The 21,549-nt window shown below is 44.8% G+C and overlaps 1 pseudogene; it reads left to right on the top strand.

Annotated features, from left to right (window-relative positions):
- Window positions 1–16,555: 16,555 nt before the first annotated feature.
- Window positions 16,556–18,133, top strand: LOC115322020 (annotated as a pseudogene).
- The last annotated feature ends 3,416 nt before the right edge of the window (window positions 18,134–21,549 follow it).

Here is a 21,549-nt window from a genome sequence, read left to right as displayed (position 1 = left end):
TTTTACGTATTGAATTTACCTATTCAACGGAAGCCTTGGCCACTCTCGAGTTTATGCAAATGTGAGAAAATCTTGAAATGCGTCAAGTCCACAGGATGTGTCATAGAATGACATAATCTAGATTACCCTATCATTTATCGTGCCGTAGCGCCCTTTTTCACAACTCGCACAAACATTTGAGCTGTACTAATTTTACAAAGAATTACGCTGCTGCATATTTATAATGAATTGATAACGTGGGAACACTGGTTGTCATTAGGCTGTAACTTTCAAGGCAGGGAAGCATAGTTATCTTGTATAGACCAGCACGCGGCACTGACGTCACGCAGCTGCGGTGGCGCTGTCGGCTGCACAGCGCAGACGCTTCACTTTACGCGAATTTGGTTTTTGCGCACGCGCAGTGCTCACACCTGTGTGGGCAAACGCGGACTTGCTTATAAACAGGGTGTCGGTCTATAGAATGTGTGCTTGTTCAGCAGTCATTCAGGTTTAACATGTTCCAACACTACCATAGTCTGACCTGATAGTAAAAAATAAATGGCTTCACCTTCACCAGGCTGAGTATGCTTGAGGCAGGCATGGCATTAATGTTAGATGATGCAATATATCCTCCTAGACCAATCTTCCAAATCAACCTGGAGATGGGCTTGAAGAGAATGGGAGCAGTGAAGCGAACGACTGCCCAGCTCAAGATTTTAGCGATGCTGAAGGGCTTCAAATGAAGTCTCCACAGAAATCCCTTGAACCTGTATGTTTTTTTATGGTAAGTGCCAATTTGAATTCCTACACATCTAGCATGTACCTAAGAGGAAGACAATTCTAATGTGACTGATGCCAATCTTTTGAGAAGCGTAACAAAGGGCTTTGTGAGTATTCAGAACTTTCAAATATCGAAGAGAATGATGTCATATTTTATTTATACTTTCATCGGATAGGACGGTTCGGCAGTTGTACGAATTTTCAATCTGAGAATGCTCCAGGACACACCATCGTAAAAAAGCAACTGAAACGACTCACAAAAGCCCACATAGAAGTCTGGGAACTGTATGCAAATAAAACTTATTTCAACTCGTTTATTTAAAACGGGAAGGCATCCTGTAATTGTAACCACAGATGGTTGATCTGTAAAATGTTTGAGCCCCCAGAGCCAATACATGATTTGCTGCGGTATGCTGCTGTGAACCGGTGATGCATGCATGCAGTGCGAGTGCTACAGTGTCAAGGCAGATGTGGGCGACATGATATGGTATTTATATCCCGTGTTATTAGGAGTCTGCGTCTGTTTAATTACAGCAACCGGTATCCTGCCACTTTACAAATTATCTCCTTGCAACTTTTTTGCCCCTTGCTCTCGCACAAAATAATTATTCGTTTGATATTTAAATGTATTATTATGACAGGGGGGTGCAACGATTTTATGATTAAAAGAATTTGCATCTCGTCATTTTTACGTTTATCACGTCCCGGAGGATACAGAAAACATCTCCTTCATTAAGAATGTTGCGATTCCGCTGCATAATCGCAAAACAAAAGCCAAGCTTTTTCCCCCACCTGCAGCCGCAAGTGGCAGCCGAAGGAACTACGGCTAGAAGATTACGTGCCCTCACTCGGCTCCAAGCTGCAGCATAACGCCCGCTAAAGTCAGCAGAGAGAGGGAGAGGAAGCGACCTCCGAGATAGCACACGGGAACCTACACGGCACTCCGAATGACGTCACTAGGAGTGCGACCAGGTGTGACCCTGAAGACTGGGAGTGAGTTGAGGGGTGCCCGAAATGCCAATAGCTGTCTTTTTTTTTACGCAACAACTAGGACGCGCAGGCGAAATCGGTTTCCTGTTTACTTCAGAAGTGTCAGAGAGCAACCTCCACAAATTTTTGACCGAAGTCCGGAAATCGTTGCACCCCCCTTTAAATAGTAACTTTTAAGCTTTGAACTAAGTGAAGCCTCATGGTTCTTTCTTTTTGTTTTATAGAGGTTTTTCAAAGCACAAGTCGGCCGGTCTGCCAGCCACCTGCAGCCATGCTTGCACTGCATGATTACTTAGCATGTCCAGTGCCAACTGCTATTTAAGCTGCTCTAACCTGATTAAATTGACAGTCTGACAATCTTGTGTCTTGTTTTTCAGAAAATAAAGTGTGCACCTCAAGACGTCGAGCTATGTTTGACGACTTAACCATTTGAACCAGTTGAATTACGGAGTCAACTTCGCTTTTGTATTTTTTTTATGGTAAGTCTCCAGTCTGAGTTCTTACAGAATGAGCATGTCCCTGAGGGGGAGGCAACGCTGATGTAGCTAATGTCACTTTTTCGTCAACTGTTGTAGCAATATCAGCCACATCTAACATGTTGCCCCTAAAGCCCCAGTTTGAACATGTATCAAGCCTTTTTCTAATGCATATTTTAGCAGATTATGAGTTAACATCAAAATGGAACTGCATGGTTTATTATTGTTTTGTAGAGGTTTTTCAGGGCACAAGTTGGCTGATCTCTTGCAGCCTCCTGCAGCCATGCTTGGACTGCAGGGTTACTTTGCATGTCCAGTGCCAACTGCGGTTTAAGCTACTCTCACTTGCTTTAACTGGCATTCTGACAGTCTTGTGTATGTCTTGTTTTTCAGAAGATACGAAATGTCGAGCAACGTTTTATGATTTAACTATTTGAACAAGTCGAGTTACGGAGTCAACTTCGCTGGTGTATTTTCATGGTAAGTAAAAAGTGAGTTATTACAGATCGAGCACGACTCTGAGAGGGAGACAACGCTGATCCAGCTGGTGTCACTTCCGACAAGTTTTGTAGTAGTGTCCGTCGCATGTAACATTGTTTTGACCCCAACTGGTGTTACTATTCACTATAGCTAGATTCAATCCTAATATGCTAAATTCATTTGAATCTAGTTACTATAACTAAATTCAAACATACTAGGTCACCTGCTGCTGGCTTTTTGTAGCCGATGAACTTGCCACGTTTGAATCGCAGGTAGTATTAAGTAGTGACACGTTGCAAGCAACATATTGATGTAACAATTGTTTTCTTGGTAACACTAACTGTCACACGCTAAGTTTGTGGGAAGTAAGTTCTGTATCACGTTATTTTTACTGAATAGAAAAGTAGCAATGTTCTTTTGGAGTTAATTTTCTAATTACAGTTACATTGAGGAGCATGATGTGATGCATACCTTATATCTAGATTGTCATGGATAGACAATGACCAAAAAGATTATGCACTTCGGATTATGGATGACAAGTGCCAATGACAAAGCGCAGCTGGCCATGCAGAGAAAACACTGACAACAGATAAACAAGGAGAATATTTTTTCTCAACTCCCTCCAAAAGTTGTGCTTACAGTGAGGAGCAGTGGTGGAGAAAGGTAACCTCAGAGGCAATGGCTTTGTATATTGTTGAGGTTTTAACCAGGAACAAATCCTTGTGCATGCAAGCCATTCCACCAAGTGTGCCAGTTGAAAGCTTGTTCAGCGATGGAAATGGATGTGCTTGCCTTCAGTAATGTAAAACTTTTGGATGAAAATTTAGAAAAGCAACTGCTGCTTCAGGATAAGATGTAATAACACTGATACAGGCACTTTGTGCAAAAAACCTGTGCATAGCCGGTTCCTAGTTTTCCTTGTTTATTTGTTTAATAAAAGAAGTAAAGTAAGATAATGGAATTGCCTCTTAGGAGTAACCAATATAGGCTACGTTTTTCTTAACTAGCTTAATTAGGTAGTCTTTTTATATAAAGTATCTTGCCCAAGGCGACAAATATTGTAAGGGTCCTCTAATCGCATAATTTTTTCGCTTAGTTTATGTCAATGCCTACAAGGTCTTGCTCTAAGATTTGAAATCTGTTTTCTTGTATATTCTAACACATCATAAGGTAACCTTTAAGTAAAGGGAACTGCATGGTTCTTAAGTCTTGTTTGTAGGAATTTCTTGGAGCACAAGTCAGCTGATTTCTGGCAGTCTCCTGTGGCCATAGTACTGCAGGATTACCTTGGATGGTTATAGCCAGCTACGATTTAAGCAACTCTCATTTGTATAGATTTTCATTCGTGTTTGTCTTTTTTTTTTTCAGGAACTACATTTGGAATTGTACAACGTGGAGCAGTTTTTGATGATTGGTCACTTTGAAAAAGTCATTTTGTGGAGTTGGCTGCACATGTTTTTTGCTGGCAAGTAAATAGTTCAGTTTTTCAAATCTAGCATGGTCTGAGAGAGAAGCAAACTTGATGTGACTGACAGCACCCTTCTGAAAACTGTTTAAACAATATTGATCACATTTAACCAGGGTTTTTCTCACAGTGGGTGGCAGTGGTTTCCTGCCCACTAGTCCTGCTAGCTGCCCAATTCTTTGAAAAATGTCTTGTGGCCTTCATGTCTTGGCACAGAAATCGCTGTGCTCGGCGGACTTCTGTGCCAAGACATGCAGGTACAGGTCCCCACAACCCAAATTAATACGACTTGGTCGAGGTGCACGCAGAAGAATGCAGCTGCTGCCTGTGTCCCCCTCCCCTCCGCAGTCATAGTCGGATGCCTATTTGTCCACAATGTATGGAGAAAAATCTGTGTCTAACATTTATTCTATCCTAACTTGTACAGCTTCGCTAGATCAAAGGCCACAGTTGTTAAGAAGGCCTTCCACAAGATTGGCTTTTTCCTCATCTGTGCTGATCCGATATGGTCTCTATAAATTAATTTTATGCGGTCGGCTTCACATATTTATTTCTTGTAGATATAAAATAACTGGTGTAATGAAAGTTTCATGGTACCTTTTTTTTAATGGGTTGCTTGTCTCGGCTTGACCTATTTTCACTTTAAATTCGACAGCATTTGTGGGCGAACATTTTTGTCACTTTTCACCAGTCGGTTGGTCTGTTTTATGGTTTGTGTGACCGATTTAACTCTAGCACAGGCAACGGCAGAGGCACATGATGACAGCTTGGTTTGTATGAGCGCTCACGCAGAGAGAAAGCTTTTTAAAATCGTGCATCTGACCCTATACTTTTGTCAGCTCCAAATCCAACTTGTAAATTGGAGTATATGGCATGCAGGTACACCAAAATGCATCGTTCGCACACATCGGAACAGTCTCAGTCTCTCAGAGAAAATTATGAAGAAGGGTCCGCCTTTCAACGGGCAACAAAAGAAATGCGCAGTCAGAATGTGCTGACGAGGTGGCCAAGCAAGCTCCTTGAGTGGTAGGCACTTGGGGTAAAGGGAATAGCTCGATCACATTTTGGGGGTAATCAGGTGCACTAAGTGTGGAGCTTGCAAACAGACTTGCATGCCATATATAAATAGTCTAAATTTTTACCACTCGCTCAACTCAAAAGCGTGTGCACAGGTGTGCTCAATCGTGGGTAGGATGGAGCTCCCAAATTGTAAGATTGGGGACTATGGACTAAGCTACTGCTTAGTCCCCAGTTTTTGATAGCAGTTTTAGTACACATGCACTCTTTTACCCGCTCAGTTCTGTGAAAACCTTCAGGGATATCTAAAGAGAAAATCAAGTTTCTATGTTCACACACTCTAAGCACTCGAGGCTGACCACCTGATTCGACAACGAGAAAGAGTGCAACTAGCCCTTCGTTCTAATGGGAGATTTTGAGTGGCTGCCCAAACTTATGAAAGTCTGGGATATGAGCTTAGCCAGTTTTACATAGACTCTTCTGCAACATCTCATGAACCTTAGAAATAAAGCATTACTCAAACTGAATCGGGTTTTCCGGTTGGTTCATCAGTTCTCAAGAAATGCTTCACATTATAAACCAAATCACTATTGCGATTCCGGCCTTGCATTTTTTTCTAAGTTTCGAACGAATTTAGGCTTCAAGTGTATCGGTTTTGACTAAGGAACAGGAGAACAAGACCCTCAAGTCAAACATTGGTTTTAGATATCGGATCACAGGATGAACAATTAGAGGCAATGTCCATTTGACTTTTGTATAAGATTCATGGCTAATAATTAAATGGACTGAGGGGGCTGTGTTTTATGCACAAGCTCAATTTGCATCTGATATAGATATTTAATTATTTTTTCTCTGTTTTCTCTTTAGCACATCATGCTACATGCAGCATCTGAAAACAAAAACCAAACACCACGGGGGGCTCTACTTTGGCTCTTCAAGGACCCACATAAAGTGTTCGAAGGTACTTTTCTTATTTTCTCATTAATTATTCAGGTGACATTGCATGATTGCTGCAAGCAGCATAGGAAAGAGTACTCAGTATTCGTTTAAAGAGATCCTTTTTCAATTCAAAATTCTGTAACTTTTTTTTAATAGAAAACCTGGTTGTATCAGCGTCATAATGAACATTACTTTATGTATAGGACAGCATCACTAAGGGACTGGCTGTTAAATGAACTGGAGAAATCTGTACCTACAAGCATTGAGCTCATTTTCTTACCAAAGGTCTATTTTAGCAATGAACACCATTGTGACATGTAAAGGCACAGCTCCGTCTCTGTAGAATGTGAAAACAGCATTCTCTTTATTTTCAAGCATGAGTGCCGAAGCAGATGAGTGAGAGTGACGTGTGGTGTTGCCGAGAAGGTGCTTTATATCTCTGTTTAAAAATGCAATGACTGCGGTGGTCAGTCAGACTACAGATAATGTTTTGTAATCCCACTACCTTCTATAATTCTGCACATTGATCTGAATGCCAGAACTAACAGAAGAAAAAACAACTGACATTGAGAAAACTTGCTGCAGATGCATTGCTCAGCTGTGTTGCCTGCTTTCCACAACAGGTTGTGGCAGCTCGCGATTGTATACATTGGTGCCCATTGTTAAATTTAAATAATGTAGTTCTATTTTTCACAGACTGGAGTTGCACCTTAAAAGTTTTTATGGGAATCTGTGTCTCAAAAAGAAAACCTTTGATAAGTTCAGCTTGCTAGATGAAGGCATTGATTCTTCTCGCTCATTTTACAGCCTACCTTTCTATTGACACCGCCCTATGCGGAGAGTAAGTCGTCTGCTTCTTGCACAGACATTACGGTGATGTCAGAAGGGTGACAATCTCTCATTGACTTTGATTGGAAGGATATAGTGGGTAGACCACAATGCTAGACACCATGAGGTCTACGCACTATTTTTTTTGTTCAATCAGCCAATAAGAGCTCGGCCTTCTGACATTACCGCAACCCCTGTGCAAGAAGCAGACAAACTTGTGCTCCGCATAGGATTACGGATACTCAAGAGTGCTTTCCGTAATATAAGTTACGGAAAGCCTACTCTGTTTGCCCTTTTACCGACAACGCTTAAGCACTTTTACGGATACTAGAGCGATTTCCGTAATAGGTCTTACGGAATGCATATTCCAGTCCGTTGTTTTATGGACAGCTCTTGAATAGCGTTAAGGATAGTAGAGCACTTTCCGTAATCTGTTTTGCGGAATGTCCTTTTATTTACGGATTGTGTATATGTTTAAAAGGGTTTTTCCATTATTAGAATTACGGATGACCTTTCCGGCAGCATAGGTGCCAGAGAATTTCTCCGTAAAAGAGGCAATTTTTTTTACAGATGGGCTATTGGCATTACCGCTATCTCGCAGCTCATTATTATTGTTTCATGAAGAGCGCAGACAAAAAGCATCCGTGAGCATAGTTCAGATATGTCTGCTGCTCGTGTTCATCCGTGGAAGCAAGGGACTGCCTGTCGTAGCATGCATGCTTGCTCTCTAGCTTCAGCTGAGTCGCATACGTTTTGGGAATTAAAGTATACGGTCGTCCCGAAAGGTTCAGACATCGAGGGCGTTTCTCTGAAACATGCTTTGGGTGCACGTGGGCCCGTTTGTGAAGGAATGTCCCTGTTGCCTAAAAAATCAAATTTCAAAAGTGAAAGAAAAAAACAAGAAATAAGGACGGGTACACACTTATTCCCTTGTTCGAATTCAATATGAGCAGCTGTCACCATTGCTGAGAAACCCTCAGCTCCGGCATTAGGTTCCAAGTTGTTATAGCATTTTTGAACTTCTGCATTGGAAATGACGCAATAACATTGGTAAAATGTTTGCTCCAAAAGTGAGAATGTCTGCCCCAAAACCAGTTTTTGTCTGCTACAAGAGCTCCAAATCACCATTTGTCAGTTCCACCATTGCAGTTACCACTTGCTTTAACTTAATTTATTCTAACTGTGCTGTTTGTTTTACCTTTTCAGATTGAGCATCGCTCAAGGCAGGCGTTTTCTGTGACCTAATAAAGATACAACAGGTTTGATTTTGCATTTTACTTGTCATTTTATTGGCTGTTCTCCTTGAAGTTAACTTGCAGTGATCCTATGGCAGTCGAAAGTATGTAATAGTTTCTCTGGCAACGCTGCAATTTGGTTAGGCTATCCTATCAGCTCAGCTGTGATCACAATCACACGTTCCATCAAAGACCACCACAATACGCTCCATCAAAGACCACCACAATACGTTCCATCAAAGACCACCACAGTACGTTCCATCAAAGACCGCCACATACGTAATTTGGGACATTCCATCAGTGGCAGTCAGACGTCGTCTGATGGACCATCAGGGCACGTTCCACCAGGGCTGCTGACTGGCAGTCAGTGTCCCAAATTACGTACCTTGATGGAATTTTCAATAGGGTAGTAACGGTCCCAACACACTTCCTTGGGGCACGCCGGAAGTGACAGATAGAACGTTTGAAACATGCCCGTTAACATCAACGAATTGGGATCGATTTCTTAAGTAGGCACTTATCCAAAGAATAATGTAAGAGAGAAGTCCTATGCGTTCGAGTTTATAAAGCAGTTTTGCATGCGGCACCTTATCGAACGCCTTACAGAAGTCTAAAAAAAGAACATCGCATTGCCCTGAATCATCGAGTATCGCGAGAAATTCATGAACAGACGTAACAAGTTGCGTGACGGTGGACATTCCCTTCCTGAATCCATGCTGCTTAGGCGATAAGATACCCTTTTCAGATAAGAAGCTTTTAATATAACCGGCCACGACGTGTTCCAATAACTTGCAGCAACTACAAGTAATTGAAATCGGCCTATAATTAGACACCAATAACTTATCCCCTTTCTTGTGAATCGGTACAACCCGAGCTCTATTCCAGTCATCTGGCACTACTCCGGTAAGTAAGGAAACTTGAAAAATCTTGGTCAAAAATTCAGCTAATTGCAGTGCATAACGTTTTAAAAAGGCATTGGGTAGACCGTCTGGACCAGAACTCTTTTTTACTTTTAGTTTACGCAACATTGACAAGACACCTTCGACTGAAATTACAGGAACCTCGAGAGAATTTATAGGAGGGGCTGGTGTCCCGTTGTCATCTTTTGGAATAAATACACTTTGAAAATATTGGTTAAAAATTGTCGCCATTTCCTTACCCTCGGTCACAAGGTTCCCATCCACTTTAATTTTTGTTAACACTTGTTTATTTGATCCCAGATAACGCCAAAATTTCTGTGGGTCGCTTTTAATGAACTCAGGAAGCGTAATACTAAAATAACTTGTTTTTGCTAAATTTACCATAGCCACGAGTTGTTTTTTAAGTTCCTCAAAGTACTCTGATGCAGTGTTATGTTGTCTTCTACGACGCTTTAATTTACGCTTAATCTGAATAATTTCTCGGCTAATCCAGGGGTTTTGACGTTTATTTCGTACTTTCCTCGAAGGGACAAAGTGTTCGACGGAAAATTTTATAGCTTCCTTAAAATGTTTCCACAAGCCCGAAACGCTTTGCCCGGAGTTAATATTTAACTTATCATCAAGGTAATCGATTATGTCGATATCGTTAGCTCGTTCATAGTCTTTAACATTCACAACAGAACGATTCCGCGTACTTCCCACGTGTCTAGCAGTCCAACAAAAAGACAACAAACGATGATCAGAGATACCAGGTTCAACACTAAGCACTCCAGTGAGAAACATTTGACTAACAAAAAAAAGATCCAAAAGAGCATTTTCACGAGTGTGCTCACAAACAATTTGATCAAGGTTTAAAGCCAGCATAATGTCTAAGATTCTATCACTGCAATTGGACATTCCATAGGCCAGTTGATTCCAATCAATAGTGGACAAATTAAAATCGCCTGTTACAATAACATTCTGTGCATGCTGGGCTAGAAGATGATCGTATAAGTTATCAAGGAACAAGTCGGTCGCATTTGGGGGCATATAAACACCACAAAGTAAAACAGTAAAACCCCACAGTGATATATTCAAAAACAAACTTTCATGGTCGTCAATCTGATCAAGTAAGGTTACATTGATATGGGACTTTGCGATAACTGCTACGCCTCCACCGCGCGAACCACGATCACGCCTAAGTAGTTGATAACCCGGTGGAATTATTTCATCGTCACGGATTCCCTTGTGGAGCCAAGTTTCTGTTAAAACAGCTAAATGGGGGTCATATGAAAGAAGCAACAGTTCAAGACTATCAGTTTTATTTACAATGCTTCTGGCATTCAATGAAAGCACACGTAACTGATGCGACGGGGACTGTAACTACTAGGTGGTAGACTGTGTGCTACTCCCCGCCTGCACTGGGATGTGTCCATTAAAAGCGTCGTCCATGCTCATTACTTCTACTGAGTTGTCTTTATTATGAGTGTCATTCCCACTCGCCGCCTGTACTGGAATACGAGTGTTAGAAGCGTCGTCCCATGCGTAGTACGTATCGTTAATGCGAAGTTTATCGTTTACCAGAGAAACCTTCATACCGTGATTTTTATCGGTTTTAGCGGTCCGCCAAAGTTCTTTTCGTTTTCGGAGTGTTTCTGGAGAATAGTCGTTCTGAATAAAGATACGCGTTCCCTTCAGTTTCCCACTATTCCGCAGAACTGCCTGTTTTTCATGATAGTCTTGGAAATGAAGTATGACCGGCCGATCTTTAGCAGGTCTCCCCAGCCGATGAATTCTTGCCACGGAAGAACAACTTACACCCCGTTTATCCAGGAACACTTCTTTGATCACATTATGGCGCAGCACCGCCTCCGTTTCCTCAGGAGAGTCTTTAATTCCAAAAACAACCAAATTAGCTCTCCTGCCACGGTCCTCCAGCGCGACTAACTTTAGGTTCTGCAATCTCATGGCCTCCTGCATCGTCATGACGCATTGATTTAAGTTATCCACGGTCTCAGTTTTCTCGAATATTTCTTTAACATTGCTCTCCAGCTGATTTATCCGCACACCAATATTGCTCACAGTTGACTCTGTCACTTCTAGCCTTTTCTTAACTTCGGCCAAATCATTCCGTACGGCCTTTTGACCTTCTAAAAGTGATTCAAACATTTCTTAAACTGTTGGGACCGGGTTTTCTTCCACGTCCCCGCATAGTAATAATTTGCACACATGGATACAATCGGATGCAATGACTAGCAAAGTACGTGGGCAAGGCACAACAACAAGGCATTTATCATCACTTCTACACGAGCATGCGTAACTAACCTGTAATAGTTCGAGAGGACACATGATGAGCGCTCTGCTCCCTGCGCTTTCGCCTTGCCCACTGAAGATGGTCGTGTGAGACGATGGTCTTATAGGGGTCCAGGCAGATGACGTCCCACCTCCGCTGATCACGTGGTAGTCCAGGAAGGATTTGATGAAATGGCTGTTTTCAGCATGACTGCAGCAGCTCGATGACGTTAGGTGACATGCAGGGTCAGCAAACTGTGGTGGCGAAGCCAATGCACCGGCAAAAGATAGCAGCAGGGTCTGTAATAGTTCGAGAGGACACATGATGAGCGCTCTGTTCCCTGCGCTTTCGCCTTGCCCACTGAAGATGGTCGTGTGAGGCGATGGTCTTATAGGGGTTCAGGCAGATGACGTCCCACCTCCGCTGATCACGTGGTAGTCCAGGAAGGATTTGATGAAATGGCTGTTTTCAGCATGACCTGTCACTTGTCACTTAGACGAAAACAACGTACCGCTCAAGTTATTTTGTCTGCCCTCTCTGAAAGGCGAAGTCGAGCTCGCTCATAAAGACCTACACTTCCGAAAGTCGCAGGAAAGGTAAGACAGTCGCAGACGATGTTGCGAGAAGACGACGTTGCAAAAAAGCAGACGACACTGAGATAGGGGGTCGCGATCAGCCAATCAGGGCTCGGCGTTCTGACGTCACCGCTGCTTCCTTTCTTATGCGCAGAAGACGAAAATGAGCCCACTTGCGAGGCGTATTGTTTGGGGATTCTAACAAACTTCCCAATTCCTTGCTGGGCTTGCAGCAGCCAAGCACACTGCACGTGTCACCGAGCTACGGCGGCACCTCCAGCGGAGACGCACAGGTGAGCATTACATCCATTTGGAAACCCAGTTGCCAGCGACCATAGCAGAGAACGTTAGAAAATGCACTGTGCCTGCGAATGTTTTCCTACGAATAAATATTCTCTAAGGAACCCCAGATATTAATAGGGGGTTGTTTTACAGTCTTGTCACTCTTGTATTGTTTGTGGATTCTACAAAACTTCCCAATTCCTTGCAGGGCTTGCAGCAGCCAAGCGCACTGCGCGTGTCACTGAGCGATGGCGGCACTCCCAGCGGAGACGCACAGGTGATCCCTTACATCCATTTGCAAGCTCAGTTGCGAGCGACCATAGCAGACAACGTGAGAAACTGCACTTTGTCTGCGAATGTGTTCATACGAATAAATATTCTCTAAGGAACCCCAAACAATAATAGGGGTGGTTTTACAGTCTTGTCACTCTTGTATTGTTTGGTTATTCTACAAAACTTCCGAATTCCTTGCAGAGCTTGCAGCAGCCAAGCGCACTGCGCGTGCCACCGAGCGACGGCGGCACCTCCAGCGGAGACGCACAGGTGAGCCTTACATCCATTCGCAAACCCAGTTGCGAGCGACCATAGCAGACAACGTGAGAAACTGCAGTGCGTCTGGGAATGTCTTCATACGAATATATATCCTCTAAGGAACCCCAAACAATAATAGGGGTGGTTTTACAGTCTTGTCACTCTTGTATTGTTTGGTTATTCTACAAAACTTCCGAATTCCTTGCAGGGCTTGCAGCAGCCAAGCGCACTGCGCGTGTCACCGAGCGAAGCGGCACCTCCAGCGGAGACGCACAGGTGAGCCTTACCTCCATTTGCAAACCCAGTTGCGAGCGACCATAGCAGACAACGTGAGAAACTGCAGTGCGTCTGGGAATGTGTTCATACGAATATATATCCTCTAAGGAACCCCAAACAATAATCGGTGGTTTTACAGTCTTGCCATTCTTGTATTGCTTGATTATTCTACAAAACTTCCGAATTCCATGCAGGGCTTGCAGCAGCGAAGGGCACTGCGCGTGTCACCGAGCGACGGCGGCACCTCCAGCGGAGACGCACAGGTGAGCCTTGCATCCATTTGCAAACCCAGTTGCGAGTGACCGTACCAGACAACGTGAGAAACTGCACTGCGTCTGCGAATGTGTTCATACGAATAAATATTCTCTGAGGAACCCCAAACAATAATAGGGGTGGTTTTACAGTCTTGTCACTCTCGTATTGTTTGGTTATTCTACAAAACTTCCCAATTCCTTGCAGAGCTTGCAGCAGCCAAGCGCACTGCGCGTGTCACCGAGCGATGCGGCACCTCCAGCGGAGACGCGCAGGTGAGCGTTACATCCATTTGCAAACCAAGTTGCAAGCAACCATAGCAGACAACGTGAGAAAATGCACTGCGTCTGCGAATGTGTTCATACGAATATATATTCTCTAAGGAACCCCGAACAATAATAGGAGAGGATTTACAGTCCTGTCACTCTTGTATTGTTTGGTTATTCTACAAAACTTCCGAATTCCTTGCAGGGCTTGCAGCAGCCAAGCGCACTGCGCGTGTCACCGAGCGATGCGGCACCTCCAGCGGAGACGCACAGGTGATCCCTTGCATTCATTTGCAAACTCAGTTGCGAGCGACCATAGCAGACAACGTGAGAAACTGCACTGCGTCTGCGAATGTGTTCATACGAATATATATTCTCTAAGGAACCCCAAACAATAATAGGGGTGGATTTACAGTCCTGTCACTCTTGTATTGTTTGGTTATTCTACAAAACTTCCCAATTCCTTGCAGGGCTTGCAGCAGCCAAGCGCACTGCGCGTGTCACTGAGCGAAGCGGCACCTCCAGCGGAGACGCACAGGTGAGCCTTACATCCATTTGCAAACCCAGTTGCGAGCGACCGTAGCAGACAACGTGAGAAACTACACTGTGTCTGCGAATGTGTTCATACGAATAAATATTGTCTAAGGAACCCCAAACATTAATAGGGGTGGTTCAACAGTCTTGCCTCTCTTGTATTGTTTGGTTATTCTACAAAACTTCCGAATTCCTTGCAGGGCTTGCAGCAGCCAAGCGCACTGCGCGTGTCACCGAGCGAAGCGGCACCTCCAGCGGAGACGCACAGGTGAGCCTTACATCCATTTGCAAACCCAGTTGCGAGCGACCGTAGCAGGCAACGTGAGAAACTACACTGCGTCTGCGAATGTGTTCATACGAATAAATATTCTCTAAGGAACCCCAAACATTAATAGGGGTGGTTCTACAGTCTTGCCACTCTTGTATTGTTTGGTTATTCTACAAAACTTCCGAATTCCTTGCAGGGCTTGCAGCAGCCAAGCGCACTGCGCGTGTCACCGAGCGAAGCGGCACCTCCAGCGGGGACGCACAGGTGAGCCTTACATCCATTTGCAAACCCAGTGGTGAGCGACCATAGCAGACAACATGAGAAACTGAACTGTGTTTGCGAATGTGTTCATAAAATAAATATTTTTTAAGGAACCCCATACAATAATAGGGGTGGTTTTACAGTCTTGTCACTCTTGTATTGTTTGGTTATTCTACAAAACTTCCGAATTCCTTGCAGAACTTGCAGCAGCCAAGCGCACTGCGCGTGTCACCGAGCGACTGCGGCACCTCCAGCGGAGACGCACAGGTGAGCCTTACATCCATTTGCAAACCCAGTTGCGAGTGACCATAGCACACAACGTGAGAAGTGTCTGCGAGTGTGAATTCATACGAATAAATATTCTCTAAGGATCCCCAAACATTAATAGGGGTGGTTTTACAGTGTTGTCACTCTTGTATTGTTTGGTTTTTCTACAAAACTTCCGAATTCCTTGCAGGGCTTGCAGCAGCCAAGCGCACTGCGCGTGTCACCGAGCGACGGCGGCACCTCCAGCGGAGACGCACAGGTGAGCTTTATATCCATTTGCAAACCCAGTTGCGAGTGACCGTAGCAGACAACGTGAGAAGTGCCTGCGAATGTGAATTCATACGAATAAATATGCTCTAAGGAACCCCAAACATTAATAGGGGTGGTTTTTTAGTCTTGTCACTCTTGTATTCTTTGGTTATTCTACAAAACTTCCGAATTCCTTGCAGAACTTGCAGCAGCCAAGCGCACTGCGCGTGTCACCGAGCGACGGCGGCACCTCCAGCGGAGACGCACAGGTGAGCCTTACATCCATTTGCAAACCCAGTTGCGAGCGACCATAGCAGACAACGTGAGAAACTGCACTGTGTCTGCGATTGTGTCCATACAAATAAACATGCTTTAAGGAACCACATTATTGGTGGTGGTCGCACACTTCAGTTGCTCCTGGTGGTTCTAGCAATAAAGATTATCATTATCATATTTACTTGAGTAAAATAAACACTGCTTATGAAAGAAGCTCGTGCATCTTTCTTGCAGGGCCCCATTCAGCCAATCATCACGCTCTGCAGAACAAACATCGAATAACAAAGCCGAGAAAGCAATTTTTCACAAAAATGTGATTTGCATCTGAATGTTGGATATGTGAAAAATCATGCATGCTGTCTCAGCGCAGATACCATCAGATGAAGACAATCTCTCCTCTGACATTCGCTAGGCACCTTCTGTTTATCACATTGATTGGTTATCCTAGCTTGTCTCTAGGGGAAAGATGTGAAGGCTTTGTTTGTAAAGAGTGTGGCTATTACTCAAGTAAATACGCTCGGTGCACTGTGTTGACAATGCTGTGCTGCGCGATTAAAGGAATTGTTTTGTTGTTTACAGGGATCTGCAGCTAGCCAAGACGAGTCTGATGACACATCTGAATTAGCTGCCCTTGTGATGTCATATAGTCTACGTCACAAAGATGGTGATAAATTAACAGCAGACATTCTGAGGATGTATAACATCATTGCGCCTGGAAGGGTACCACCATCAAAGTACCTCTTGATGAAGGCTTTGGGTGCCCATACAGCTGAAGCGGACAAACATTATTACTGTATAGTCTGTAAAGATTATTTAGGAGCTTCAGTTTATATCTCACGCTGTGTGAATCGTGGGGCAGAGATTGATGTAGATTCTTGTCCGTTCGTTTTGGTAATACCACTGAAAGAGCAGCTCCATCGAATTCTCGGTCAGCCAAATCTCAAGTGGGTCCCAGCAACAAGAGTTGTGCCTTTGCTGTCAGTCATAGCTCATGGTCTAGATCATGTGAGGATGTGTGAGGACTTCTCAGAGAACGACTTATTGCTTCTCTAGAACCCAGACCGCATAAGGGTATTCGAGAAGTCCACATATGACATCTGGCCGATACAATGCCAAATTATCCAACCTGATCCAAGCATGCGGAAAGCAAACATGCTGATGCTAGCCATTTGGTTTGGACACACCAAACCAAATATGAGTGCTCTGCTAGAGCCATTTACAAGAGAGCTTCATGAGCTAGCATTAGGGTTTCCCTGCATTAGAGACGGAAAAACAGTGAACACACGTGTATTCGCTGTTGTCTGCTCCGTAGACGCCGTTACAAGATCGGCAGTGAAGAACTGCAAGCAGTTCAGTGGGTACTTTGGATGAGGGTGGTGCTACTACCCAGGAGGCCCTCATTACCCGTACCTGGACCCTGCACCTGAGCAGCGTTCGGAAGAAGCCCACACACTTGAGGCAGAGGAGGGAACTCTTGGAGCACCAGTCAACGGTGTGAAGGGTCCCTCACTAATCATGAAACGTCCTCGGTTCAACCCTATTGATGGGTTCATCCCAGACTATCAGCATTGTGTTTGTCTGGGTGTGATGCGGCAGCTCCTGAAGCTGTGGCTGGACACAGAGAATCACGACCAGCCTTGGTATGTAGGGACCAAGCAAGGGGTCATGAACGGTATTCTCCTGGGCATCCTACCACCCACAGAAATCACGCGCACACCCAGGAGGTTCGAGGAACGTGCCTTCTGGAGGGCTTCAGAATTTAGGGCACTCCTTTTGTTTTATGGTTATGTGGTTCTGAAGCCGGTGCTGCCGCTGCAGTACTTCCAGCACTTCGCACTGTTGGCCTATGGCACATACTTGCTGCTAAAACAGCAAGTATAATTCACGGACATCTGTGAAGCTCGAGCACTGCTATCAAAATGTGTGCTGCAGATGGAGAGATTGTATGGCATTCAACATATGTCGTACAATGTGCACCAACTTCTCCGTCTGTCAGATGCCGTGATAGCATGGGTACCCCTGTGGGCTACTTCTTGCTTTCCGTTTGAAGGAAGGAATGCAGTGCTTTTGAGCTACTTTGCAGGCACACAGTGCCTGGGCCAGCAAATTGCAAGGACGTTTATCCGATGGCAGGAGCTGGCCCCGTGGAAAAGCAGCATGAACCTCCCGCAGGCAGCAGAGTTTTTTGAGGAAATGATGGGACGGAAGACCATCGGGCGCACAGGCACCCAGATTCCGGGCGATGTAGTTGTTTACACTAGGCAGAGCTCAGGTGCTCAAGACATCCGGTTCGAGGTGGCACTCGAGAGGGCCCTGAATGCGCTACCATTGAGCATTGTCTATTATCACAGGTTTCAGTGCAATGGCATCCTGTGGCATTCCGAGACCTACCCAATGCCAAAAAGAGCCAACTGCGTTGCTCAACAGAGTGATGGTTCATTTGGCATTGTGCAGGCGCTCGCTCTATTTAAGCCATCAAGCACTAGGTCTCATGTTGAACACCTTGTTCTCATAGAGAAGATGAAACTGACTCCAGTAGTTGGTTTCAAGGACGGACAGCTGGGGGTACAGTTTCTGTCTGTACGAGAAGGCATGCGATCGGGCGCCCTGATTGCTTGCAGCTCGAAGCAGCTCGCTGCTAAATGCGTAATTATGGAACGTACCGAGAATACGTTCCTTGTTATACCACTTCCAAACAAGATTGAGCGTGATTAAAGCCGGGCTTAATATGCATGGGAAGTGTTGCTCTAACTCACATGCTAGAGCTGCTGGCCAGTTTATCTTCTTGACAGGACCCAGCTGTATTGGCGACTCCAGCGAAATCGACGCCGCATAGCGGCCACGCCGAGAAGCTCAATGACGTATTGTAGAGAAAACAGACGGTCATGTACTGTAGCTAGTCACTGTGCGTGACGCCCATCTTTATTCTATTCTCTTCTTCTTCCTTTTCTTTTCCCCGTCAACTCCCGTTCCCACTTCTTCTTCGGCCAACATGACATACTCCCCCACTAGTAAAAATACTGTTATGGAGAGTAACGATCAGGAGGCCGTGCGTTCCTCTTGGGTCTGGACCTGACGAATGATTCGGTAGTTGGCACCTCTACTTCTGCGCCGAGATCTGTTGGAGCAACCGTTCTAATTAACTTTGACGAGTTCCAACAGTGACCGTCTTCTATTAAAAACGTTCCGGGTCCGACAGCTTTTTCTATTCTGACTGGGGCACTAAACGATGGAGTGCCCTTTGTTGTATGTCCTGGCAGTCGCACGCGCGTGCAGTCCCCTCCTCTGAAATTCAGTCTTGACCGCCCTGCGCTTGTCAGCATATTTTTTGAAGTTGCTTTGGTATCTTTCCACCCTGCAACGAAGGTCCTTTATCGCCTGCCTAGCTTTTTGTGTAATGTCTGGATGGGGTAGTCCCATGATGTCGAGTCTCGCGCGCATTGGTCGTCCGTCTAACAGCACCGCAGATTAGTCGCTGCTTGAGGTGTGGAGTGGTAGATCCCCAGGAAGGGTGCACCAGGTCAACCTATATGTCGCCCTTCTCCAACAAAATGCTTTGGATGTAATTCTTGAGCACTCTGTTAAAACGTTCCACCTGTCCATTTGCCTGTGGATAGATGGACGATGTTGCGTGAGTGATGCCTCTGTCTGGAAGGAATGTCTTATTTATAAAGACATGAATTGTAAACCCTGGTCCAATACCAGGACTTCCCGGTAACCTTCTCTGCTGAAGATTCCTTAGAGGAAGCTTATTACTGCATCAGTTGTTAGGGGTGAGCAGAACCCAACCTCTGGCCACTTGCTGTAGTAATCTATGGCGGTGATGGCGTATCTGCAGTTCCCAGAAAAACTCGTGAACGGTCCGACGAAATCGATTCCTATCTGCTTCCACGCACCGGTGCTGTTTTTGCTGTTTTGTCATGTTGCTGTCAGACACTGCAGCTGGTGATGTAATCATTGACCTCTACATTCATTTGAGGCCACCAGTAGTGCTCTCGCAGTCTATGTTTTGTTCTGACAATCTTAAGATGGGATTCATGTGCTATGCCCATGATCCGAGGTCGCAGTGTTGTCTGTGGTACGATCTTCTGGTTACGAAGAAGTACCCATGTACGACACGAAGTTCTTCTTGAATCTTGTGGTAAGGGATCAACGTAGATTCCGCGTGCAAAACGTGGGTTTTTGCTGAATTTATGCTCTCTATACCTTAGTCAGTGTTGGATCTTCCCTAGTCTCTCTCTGGAGCTCATCCAGAGAAATGCTTCTGAGGTGTGCTCGAACTGCACAAATAATTTCATCGTCTTCGTGATCACTTGACTCCTCATGATGGTTGTGACTGGAAGCCTTCAACGGGCATCTGCAACCCCATTCTGGTCGCCTTGATGTTCATTAGTCCTTAGGCCTTGGTGGAATTAAGACGTGGTCTTCGCTGTAGTTGATTTCCTGCATACTGATGCAAAATGACCGCGTGTACCACATTCCTTGCATATCTTCGTTCTCGCTGAACATGAAGTATTGTCAGCTAGGTGAGCCGAATATCGGCATCTGTAGTACTTCTGACCTTTTTTTGGAGAATTTGCAGTAGTTCTTGTAAGAGCTGATACCTCAGAAGTGCTTGCGACTTTCTTGTCTTCGTTGAGTAGCTTAGACTCGCGCAGAGCTGTGTTCCACTTTTCTGCTGTGTCCAGTGTTAATTCTGGCTCGAGCAAAAGCCTCTCTCGAACTTCCTTGCTGCTGGTTTTCTCTACTAGCTGGTCACATATTAAACTTGCATGTCTTGGCCAGGCTCCGTAATGTCGCGACATATTCTTCGACCGTTTCTCCCGGTACTTGTGCCCTTTGACGGTAACGATAGCGTTCGACGGTCTTGTTGACGGCTGGCGTGAAGGATTTGCTCAGCGCACATACTGTGTCGTCGAATACCTGAGTAGTGGAAGTACTGTCCGCAGAAGTCGATGGTTGAGGGTCTTGTGTGGTAGCAGGTAGAGAACGGTATACTCGCTGACCCTCCACTCCAAGGCAGTTGAGTAGTATTGTCTTTTTCCTGTCGTCTGGATAAGTAGTCGCTCTGCTTGCCGCCATGAATGTCTCGAAGAGTGGGTAAAATTCCACCCATGGAATTGTCGGTTTACCTGGAGCCGGTAGAAAAGGCAGTGGCGTTTCCAGCTTCATTGTCGACTGCGCCAATTTGTCGTATTGTAGAGAAAACAGACAGGCATGTACTGTAGCTAGTCACTGTGCGTGACGTCCATCTTTATTTTATTCTCTTCTTCTTCCTCTTCTTTTCCCCGTCAGCTCCCATTCCCACTTCTTCGGCCAACATGACACTCAAGAGGTCGTTTCGACCCTGTCGCCTGCTATGACTGCTTGGTTCTCGTCGGCAGCATACAAACAAAAAATGTTTCCAGTAATTATTTTTATGCTTCCGCCATGTCATTCCTACGCACTGACAAGAAGAAGGTTTCTACCATCGGAAAATCGCTTTGCTTTCATATGTAACACCGATTTTACGCTGCAGTGTATGAAGCTTATGGGGGCAAGCGTGCTGAACGACAAAAACAACCTCCTTTCGTCCGTCATTTGCCTGACTAGCTCTCCACTGCAGTTCGCTGGAGCCGTGGATACACCTTTCCAAAGAACACTCGACCCCAGGGGCAACAAACTGTTTTCGAGTCGTCACTGGGTGTGAGGCTAGGCACTCACCAGCGTCCCTGCTAACCATAACCGAATGGACTGTGATTTCGATAGGCGCAGCCTGCGTAGGTGCAGTTTCAAACACTGCTGGCCGCTAAATTCTTGTCTTTTCCCGCTGTATTTTGTTTCATGGTGCATGCATTTTCCCGAGGATATTGAGAAAGCATTGTACCACACTTGAAAAAACAAAAAGCAAAAAAAAAAAACTCAAACTATTTTTGTTCGGCATGTGCGTGACAGAACGAATGCGACTGGAATGTTAGTCGTTGTTTTTCTTTTTTACGATAAGTTTATGGCGCCACCCGATTAGCTGCATGTCAAACGACAATGTGCTTAGGTTTCGAAAATACTTTACAACAGAAGATAGCCAAAGGCATGCATTTTTCACGCTCACAAATGACGTTTACCAACAGACAGGACACGAACATATAATTTAG

This window comes from Ixodes scapularis, unplaced genomic scaffold (genome assembly GCF_016920785.2).
Source record: "Ixodes scapularis isolate PalLabHiFi unplaced genomic scaffold, ASM1692078v2 PGA_scaffold1__304_contigs__length_218370807, whole genome shotgun sequence".
NCBI lineage: Eukaryota > Metazoa > Arthropoda > Arachnida > Ixodida > Ixodidae > Ixodes > Ixodes scapularis.
This window is presented reverse-complemented; position numbering and strand designations above follow the sequence as displayed.